The 10,399-nt window shown below is 34.8% G+C and overlaps 1 non-coding gene across 1 annotated transcript; it reads left to right on the forward strand.

The window, feature by feature from the left end:
* Positions 1–226: 226 nt before the first annotated feature.
* On the forward strand, positions 227–329 carry LOC130458579 (U6 spliceosomal RNA). Its single transcript, XR_008917995.1, has one exon. It is a non-coding gene; the product is annotated as a U6 spliceosomal RNA (small nuclear RNA).
* Positions 330–10,399: the final 10,070 nt, after the last annotated feature.

Below are 10,399 nucleotides of genomic sequence, written 5' to 3' on the forward strand. Positions count from 1 at the left end.
TTTTCACATTAGAGAATGCATTAGAGCCTACAAAGCTCCTTACAAAAACTATAACATAGTTCATTTTGAGGGGAAAAGGTTTAGAGGGTTGAATTATTGTAAAAAGCAAAAAAGCCAAATACTAAATTTGGAGAAGGGAATGACCTTAAAGAAAGGAAGGAGGAGACAGAAGAGCAGGAAAAAAAGAGACAGAAGTTGGTAAGACCAGAAAAATAAAGTTCGGGGCTTGCTCTAGAAGCACATATACTAAAACTGACACAATCCAGAGAAGATTAGCATGAACCCTGCACAAGGATAACACACAAATTTTTGAATCTTTCCATCTTTTTGTTTTCCATGAGGCATATGATCTTCTCTAAGTCCTCTCTAGTCTTCCTTATTACACTACATAATATGGAGCACTGACGCTATGTAACAGGAAAGGTCGGGATTCTTAAGGATTAACAATCATTTGTCATTACCATGTGTTTCACTGGGGAAACAGACAAAAAAACAAAAAAGGAAGTTGGGTATGACTCTCAATGTTCTAAGGAAGTGAAAAGATGCCAACCAGGGAAGAAGAGTTCTTCCAGGATAGTTCTTCCAATTCACCACAATAACTGAATTCCTTCTCTTTGTATTCAGAAAGTATGGAAATCTCTTCTAAGGAATGATGGTATGGATCTACACATCCTGTCTAGTGATAAAGAGTCCAGTGAGGATCAAATGGAGGAGAACTGAGTAGTGGTAGTTGGGGCAGCTCTTTATTAACCTAACAGAAAAGAGAGATATGCGGTCTTCTGAGAAAAAAAAAATGTATTCAGGACATGAGAGAGAACCTACTGAGATTTATCAAACCTAATGACTACTACCCATTTCCATTGATTCATATGGGAAGAAGAAATCTATAAAGCATTGCTAAAGATAATATATTAAGTTTTGAACAATAAACTGCAAACTTTTGAAGTATATGTGTTTTTCATCATTGCTGCCCATCAAAGGCAAGGAAGAAAAAAGCAAATGTTTAGAGTGAATAGAAGGGTAAGAGAATAATCTTTTAGAAAAGAATTTATATTTCTTATTTGTTTAGCTTAAAATAGAGGAATTACAAACCAGGCAAATATTTAGCAATCAGCTCTCAAGAAAAAATGTACATATAATGGCCTTTTAAGTGAATAAATGGATCAAAAAACAAATCATAGAACAATGAATAATTTTATTAAAGAGAATGACAACAATGAGACAACATACCAAAACTTACAGGATACACTTAAAGCAGTACTTAAAGGAAATTTCTTATCTCTAATTGCCTACATCAATAAAATAGAGAAAGAACTAGTTAATGATTGGGCATGCAATTTTAAAAAACTAGAAAACAAACAAATTTTAAACCCCCAATTAAATATCAAATTGGAAATTCTAACAATCAAAAGTAAAATTGAAAAAATAAATAAATAAAATTTTAAAAAATAAAATTGAAAGTAAGAAAACAATTCAACTAATAAATAAAACTAGATGCTGGTTTTATAAAAATAAAATAAAATAAAATAAAATAGATAAACCACTGGTTAATTTGACTTTTAAAAGGAAATAAGAAAATCAAATTACCATTATCAAAAATGAAAAGGGTGAATGTACTAAGAAGAGGAAATTAAAGTAATTATTAGAAGTTATTTTAACCTAACTCTATGTCAACAAATCTGACAACCTAAGTGAGATGGATGAATATTAACAACACTATAAATTGCCTAGATTAACAAAAGAAGAATTGGAATATTTTTACAATCCCATCTCAGAAAAAGAAATTGAACAAGCCATCAAAGAACTCCCAAAAAATCCCTAAGGCAGATGGATTCACAAATGAATTCTGCCAAACATTTAAAGAATAATTCATCCCAATACTATACAAACCAATTAGGAAAATAGCTGAATAAAACATCATATCAAAAACTCCTTTTACAACACAAATATGATACTGATACCTAAACCAAGAAGAGCAAAAATAAAGAAAACTATAAACAAATTTCCTAATGAATATTGATGCAAAATTTTTAAATAAAATACTTGAAAGAGGGTTATAGCAATATGTTACAAAGATCATACACTATGACCAGGTGGTATTTATACCAAGAATGCAGAACTGGTTCAATAGGAAAACTATCAGCATAATTGACCCCATTAATAACAATGTGAATATAAATCATATGATTATATTAATAAATTCAGAAGAAGACTTTAACAAAATACAACATCTATTCCTATTAAGAACACTAAAGAGCTTTCCTTAAAATGATAAATAGTATATATCTAAAACCATCAGCAAGCATTATCTATAATGGATGGACATAAACTAGATACTTTCACAGTAAGATTGGGGTGAAGCAAGGGTGTCCATTATCACCACTATTAATAAATATTGTTTTAGAAATGCTAGCTATAGCAATAAGAGAAGAAAAGACATTGAAAGAATTAGAATAGGCAATGAAGAAACAAAACTATCACTCTTTGCAGATGATATGATGGTATATTTAGAAAATCCTGAAGATACAACTAAAAAACTAGTGGAATTAATTAACAACTTTAACAAAGTTGCAAAACATAAAATAGAGCCACATAAATCATCAGAATATTACCAACAAAGCAGCAACAAAAGATAGACAAGAAATTCCATTTAAATTAACTGTAGATAATATAAAATACTTGAGTATCTACCTGCCAAGACAAACCCAGAAATTACATGAATTACAGTTACATAAAACTTCTCACAAAAATAAAATCAGGTCTAAACAATTGGAAAAATATGAATTGCTCAAGCATTGGCCAAGCCAATATAATGAAAATGACAATCCTACCTAAATTAATCTACTTATTTAGTACCATATCAATCAAATTGCCCAAAAATTATTTTACAGAATTAGAAAAAAGTAATAAAATTCATCTAGAAGAACAAAAGTTTGAGAATATCAAGGGAATCAATAAAAAATGCAAAAGAAAGGGAAGTGAGCAGAACCAGGAGAACATTGTACAACGTAACAGCAACATTATATGATGAACATTTATGAATAGCTATGCTTAGCAATACAGTGACCCAAGACAATCTTCAAGTATGAAAAATGCCATCTATCTCAAGAGAAAGAGGTGAAGGAGTCTGAATGCATACAGAGACATACAATATTTCACTTTATTTCTTCACTTTTCTTTTGTTTGCATTCTCTTATATAAAATGTCTAATACAAAAAAAAAATTTATACTATTATACACATAAATTCTATATCAAACTCCTTGCCATCTCAGGGAGAGGGAGGGAAGAAAAAGAAGGGGAGAGTTTGGTCCAAACTTAAAAAAAAAAAGTTAAAATTGTTTTTTCATGTAATTGAAGAAAAAAATAAAATATTTTAAATACTCTTTTAAGTTTTATATGCATTATTAATATTTTCCCATCACTTTTTTAAATCTAACTGATTAACTAAATAATAGATCAAGTAATGACTTTTAGAGTTTACCAACTTCTGAAATATAAATGCTCACTCTGAAAATTTAACAATCTGCTCTCCAATTGATTCAAGCTGGCTCTAACCCATTCCTGAATGATAGGCCCTTAACCAAGGCTGAAGTGCATATAGCAAAGGCTAGTAAAAATAAGTTCACCTAGAATCGTACAGATCTAATTAAAAGGGTTTTAATCTGAAGAAAAATGCCCAGATTTATTTATAAAATGAAGTACCATGAAAAATGGCTATAATGTAGAGGGAAATAGCAATAAAGAAGCCCAGAAGTCACCAAAAGAAGTAAACAATTAAATACTGCACAAGGCTTTGAGTACTTATACACAAGTTAAATAAAATATAAATAATGAAAAAGTTAATTGGAGATACTAATGTCTACAGGCACATTTGACTCTAATTCACAGATATCACTAAAAGGTATTGGTATAAGAGCCATGATGAGAATGTGTCTTTGGAAGTATTCACTCTATTCAAAAGGAACAGGCTTGGTAAAGAATGGAAGGGAAATGGAAGAATTGCTTGTGTATTAAGAAAATATACTCCTGTGAGGAAATCCAGGATCCATGGTGAGGTTGCAGAAAGCATTTAGGTAGCAATCAGTGGAGACAGAAACAGAAAAGATATTGGCATTGGTATATGCTAATAGCCATCTCCCCAAAAAGCAGAAATAAAGAATGTAGGGAATATATTATAAGCTTTCTTTTATACATGATGAACATGGAAATGTGTACTACATGATTGCACATGTATAACCTATAGCATATTATCTGCCACCTTTGGGAGATGGAAATGGAAGGGGTAGGAAGAACATGAAATGCAAAATGTTACAAAATTATTATTAAAGCAACTCTAAATGAACACTCTAATGCAAATACCAAAAACATGGAAATGGGTTTGGATCAAGAACACATGTGAAACCCAGTGGAATCATGTGTCAGATGAGGGGGGGGAAGAAAATAAAATGATCTTTGTTTCCAATGAATAATGTTTTGAAATGAACAAATAAAATATTGTTTTAAAAATATGTCTACATAATTTTTAAACATGAATTTTTAAATATAATTTTTAAAAGGAAGAAATATATTACAAGCCCAGCACAGAAGTAGTAAGAACTATAATTATCCAGTATTTACTAGGAACTTATCTGTCAAAGGATCAGCTATTTGGTCCAGTAGATTAAATGCTAAGCCTGAAGTCAGGAAGATGAATTCAAATGTGACCTGAAACACTAACCATGTGACTCTGGACAAGTCACAACTCTGTTTACCTTAGTATTTCATCTCTAAAATAAGCTAGAGAAGTAAATAGCAAACCACTCCAGGATCTTTTAAAAAAAAAAAGCTGCAAAGCATTAAACATGACTAAACAACAAATGTCTGCCCAAAGCATCCATATAATAATTTCGTGATTTCCTTTAATAATCATTTTATCCTTAAGATAAGAAGTAAAAAATTAGGGGAAACAAAAATTTTAGATCTTATTCTTACCAAGAGGAAAAACTGGTTTCTTGAGTAAAAATGTGAAAATCCTTAAAAGAGATTGATTTTAGAAATGATTGTTAATTGATTTTAGAATTGGTTATAGAGAAACAGATGAAAGCTGAGGTGAACATTAGATTTTAGAGGAAATCAGATTTCAAAGGATTCTGAAAAAAGGGAAGGCAAAAATCCAACATCTTACAATTCTACAAGAGAAGGCAACACAGGAGGGATGAGAAGTTCTCTGGAATAAAATTTTAAAAGCACAAAGAGAAATAAGCTTTCTCAAGAGAATAATAAAAATGCTTAGGGAACTCATAATAAAAATAATAATAATAGTACTAGCATTTGTATAACACTTTAAGGTTTCCAAAGAGCTTTACATTTTTTTCTCATTTGATGAGTTCTAAAAGACATGTTAAAAAAAAAAAAGACAACCATAAGATTGACTTCCAAAGTGCCACATGAGAAAATATCAGTAGCAAACAGCTGAAGACAGTACTAGATGAAAGAGACAGAGATGATAAAAGAAAAAAAAGGGAGAAAGGTACTCCCCACCCCTAAGAAACTTACATTCTAATGGAGAAAGGCAATACCTTAAAAAGAACTGAAAAGGCATGGGAGAGTTGAGGAGGGGAGGGAAAGAGAGGTAAAACTACAGACAAGAGGAAAGAAAATCTAGCATGTCAGGAGTGGTCAGGAGCAGAAAAGAAGTAATCATGGAGGACTTGAGCACTTAATAAAATAGTGGCCCCAGGCAGGAACTCACCAATCAGAGAAGTCTTGAAGGGGTAGAAAAATGTCAAGGGTGAGAATGCTACTGGCAAGGAAATGGAAAAATCACAAGAGTTAGGAGTGGAACACTAAGGCTAGTGAGGAAACTAAGAACAACAAAAAGATTCATTCTAAAAGGAAAGAAAAGTTCTAAAGAAGTAATGGGAGAGGAGGAGTAGATTCTGAGCTAGGTTTAGAGACATGAGGTCCTGAGTTCAAATTTGACCTCAGATCCAGCTAAGTGACCCTGTACAGGTCACAACTCCCATTGTCTAGCCCATATCTTCTTCTGCCTTAGAACTAATACACAGTATTGAACTTGAGGGTTGTTGTTGTTTTTTTAAGTTACCTATCTAGATAGATGAAGAAATGTTGGCAGGCTGCTATTATGGGATATACTTTTAAAAAGACAGAAAAAGGCTATCATCCTTCCCTTGAAAGCACCTGACCATTTTTTGGTTGCATTTTGTGTGAGATAACAATAAAGATTAAAGGAAAGAGATTCAGCTTAATGTGGCTTTGACACTGAATTACTAGGAACTAAGAACCAATGCATATGAACATAGTTTTCAAAATCAGCAAAAAGAGTTCTTTCTCCCAGAGGGATCATAATCATTGTAGCCTTTTTTCCCCCTCCCTCAAGACATCTGTATAACTTACTCTGAGCTATCCAGGGAATCTCTGGATAACGATTTTTGGCCAGAAAAGTCTAGATTTCCCTTGGGATGAGATCTATATCACATGCAATTGATTTGGGTGGGGGGGGGGAGAGGGAATGAAACCTTTTAAACAAGCTTTGATTTGGCATAAATGAATCTCTCAGCAATCTGTTCTTAAGGTAAAATATTGTTAAAGTGCCTTCTACTAAAGTTATATTGCATAATGTTGGCTCAGTGCTTCAGAGATCAATATCATGCATTTTACCTTTCTTTTACATTTATAGGTGGATGTATTGATGAAAGTGAAATGGCTCTATGATCGTTCCAAATATTAGCACCTCCTAAAAAAATTACTTCATGTGTATGCACATGTATATATAATCAATTTATCTCTGTACATGCTATTTTTTCTTCTCTTCTCTATAAGCTCTTAAGGGCAGAAGGCATATTCATTTTTTAAGACACTGAGTTCAAATCTGGCCTCAGGCACCTATAAGCTGTGTGGCCTTGGACAAGTCACTGAACCTCTATTGCCTATTTCCTCAACTGTAAAATTAGGATAATAGCAGCACCTATCTTGAAAGGCTATTGTGAAAATCAAAGGAGATGATATTTTTAAATGATTAGAGCAGGGGTCCCCAAACTTTTTACACAGGGGGCCAGTTCACTGTCCCTCAGACCATTGGAGGGCCGGACTATAAAAAAAAAAAACTATGAACAAATCTGTATTCCGCTGTCTGGGATAGCGGAGGCTGCAGTGCTGGCTATGATGGGCCTGTCACACCTTGCACAGGCCCATCACTGCCACCACTATACCAGGCAGCAGTATACACAGTGTGGAATCCCCTCCCCCAGATCACCTCTCACCATGCTGATGTCTTCCATTGTGCAGCCACATAATCCCTTGTGCGGCACCTTGTTCTCCTTCAGTTACTCTCAGAATAAGGCTCCATGCAAAGGATTATGTCACCGGAAGTAGTGCTGTACATGAGCGACACAGCGCTTCAAGGCACAGCCACACACAGTGCTCCTCTCATTGACCACCAATGAAAGAGGTGCCCCTTCCAGAAGTGAAGTGGGGGCTGGATACATGGCCTCAGGGGGGCACATGTGGCCTACAGGCTGTAGTTTTGGGGACCCCTAGATTAGTGCAATGCCTATCACACAGTAGATTCTATATGAATGTTTCTTCCCTCCCCTTCCCATAGAGTCTGGAATAATACTTGACACTAGTATTCACTCATTTCATTCAACAAATATTCACTAAGCGTTATATGACAGAAATATTTGCTAAGTTCTGAGGATATAAAGGACATAATAAAACAATATCTACAGTCAAGGAAAATAAATTAAATTAGGGGGAAACAACATATAATGCTTATTGAATTGACATTGACATTATAAACCCATCTTTTTAATACCTACATTTTATGTGGGTTGCTATGATAGTAAGACATGGAAGGATTGAAAATAAATATTAGAAAAAGAGCAATAGAGCAACATATGGTATATGTGAACAATCTGACACATATAACCAACTAAGACATTTGAAGAACAATATTTAAAGTTTTCATCAAGGAAATGTAGATTAGGAAAAGAAGATTGACTGGCCATATAATAATTGATTCTAAAAAATGGTTAGTGGATAGCCAAAGCACTCCACTGACATCCTTAAGATGTGAGGAGAAAGTAAGGAATGCCTACAGAATTTTGGGTGGAACCTAATGGCAAACTGTTAGGAGGACAGGAATAAGTGACATAGAAAGGCATGGATGGATGGGTGGATTTCAATCTGATTCATAGAAGAGAAAAATCAAATTGATGACATCAAAGATCCATTTGAATGTTGAGGTAGTGTGACAAGGAAATCACTTTAAAAGACTGATATATATTAATTTAAGGTCGCCAAGGAATTCAGCTATGTAATTCCTAAATGAAAACTCAAGTCAGCTGTCAACCTTTTATGGAGTTTAATTTCAATAGGAGGAAGAAAGGAATTAGAGATAGAGAGAGAGAAAAAGGGAGAGAAGGGAATAGGGCTTAAATACCCCTTCTGTTTAGGCTGGGCCAAAAGGCCCAAGCCCTTAGATAGCTGGGGCAAAGAAAGGAGATCAGTCCCTATTACTCACGTGACCAAAATGGAGAAACAGTCTCAGAGGCCCCCACCTTCAGCTTCCTTCAGAGCAAGCTTCTCAGAGTACACTGCCACCACTCCGACCAACTCCTCAACCACCTCGAGTCTTCATACCCCCCTGATCTTTAAGGACACCATCCAAGTTCCCTCCCCTCAGTTCTCACATCTACCAATCACTGTCCATCAATTTCCCTGTGCCAATGGAGGCTCTAGCTTAACCCAGGACCACCCAGAGGTCTCTGGCTTTGCACATGTCTGTTGAAGGTCATATTTTCAAATGATTAAATCTTTGCTCCTTTGCTACAGCCCTTTCTAAATCCTGTTAACCTGAGTAGGGTAGAGATTGGAATAATTAAATTTTGATCTAGGCTGCAGCCCTTACTCAATCCTGTTAGGACTGAATAGGGTGGAGATTGATTCCAAGTATCTCCATTGTATCAATTCTAAAATCAATCATGACTCAAAGAAATTCCTGTTCTATGTTTAAGCATAGGTCAAAGTCCTTTCCATTGTTCAGCAAAAGGTTTCTGTCCTAAAGTAATCTGAAGAAGGGAAGAGAAGGAACCTCCCATGCCAATGGGGTTCCCATTCCAACAGACTATCAGTAAGAAATTTTCCAAGTATGAAATATCCCAATGGTGAAATTTCCAACATTTATAAGTCTAAGGAATTTTAAGGTTTACAGTAGCATGGTATAGTGTGCTAAATTTAGATTCAGCAAACACAGGTTCGAACCCTACGTAATATCTGTGTAAACTGAGGAAAGCTATTTAATTTTCCAAGGCTTCTATTTGTCCAGATAAAAAGAACATTGACTCTCTGGTCCTTACTGCTTGAATGTCAAGTATATTAGATCCTTCCCTAGGATTCTCTGGTAAGCTTAAGAAGGCAAAGAAGTGTCTAGGATTTCTGCAAATGGCTCTAGCTCCCAAGAATGGTATTCCTCCAATTGTAGGAGAATACTTTTATAACCCAGTTCCATTTAACTACTAACATCAGTTTAGCTTTTACAAAGAGACACTAGGTTTCTTCAGACTGTAAGAAATCCATGACACAAAAAAATGGCTAAGAACCCTTATCTACTCCAACTCCACTCCCTTTGCTAGAGGGATAGATGATTTGCCAAGGTAGCAAGTGGCAGAGGCAGGATTTGGTCCTTATTTCACAAAATGGTAACCATTTATACATAGATTAAGGAGATCTGAGGATCATCAACATAGAGAAGGTTATTGAATCTAGGGAAGATGATGAAATCACCAAGCCAAATAGTAAAGAGAAAGAAAAAGGGCCTAGGATAGAGCCTTGGGAGATACCCATGATTAGTGAGCACAATCTGGATAAAGGTCCAGGAAAAGAGCCTGAGAAAGAGTGGTCACCACAAGCTTGGTCGCTTTGGACCCTAGGAAACTTGTAATTTAGTATGCTTAGTCACAGCTCAGCCAAAAATAGTGGGCTTCATCTATCACAAAACTGTGTCTCTACTCTGGGTTTCACAAGAATTCTTTGCTTACCTAGATACCCTGGGAAAATAATGGCAAAGGAATAAGAAAGTTTCATGGAGAAAGGGCAAGAAGAGAAAGGGTATTAATGGATCCAAACAATATTATCTCTTCACTGGTATCTTACTTACCATTCATGGAATTAGATCTCCTAGATGGTCACATGCAACGGAACTAGGTTCTCCCAGATTTCAAATCCTCCTAGGCATATTAACAGAACAGGAGAGACTACCCTAAAATTCCAGGTGATGTCATTGAATTGTAGGATGTAAGATATAGAAATGGACCTTAGATAATTCATCTAGTTCAAACTTCTCATTTTGCCAATAAGGAAACTGAGATCCTGTGAATCAAAATTTCTCAGATTGTG

Source organism: Monodelphis domestica, chromosome 3 (genome assembly GCF_027887165.1).
Source record: "Monodelphis domestica isolate mMonDom1 chromosome 3, mMonDom1.pri, whole genome shotgun sequence".
Classification (NCBI taxonomy): domain Eukaryota; kingdom Metazoa; phylum Chordata; class Mammalia; order Didelphimorphia; family Didelphidae; genus Monodelphis; species Monodelphis domestica.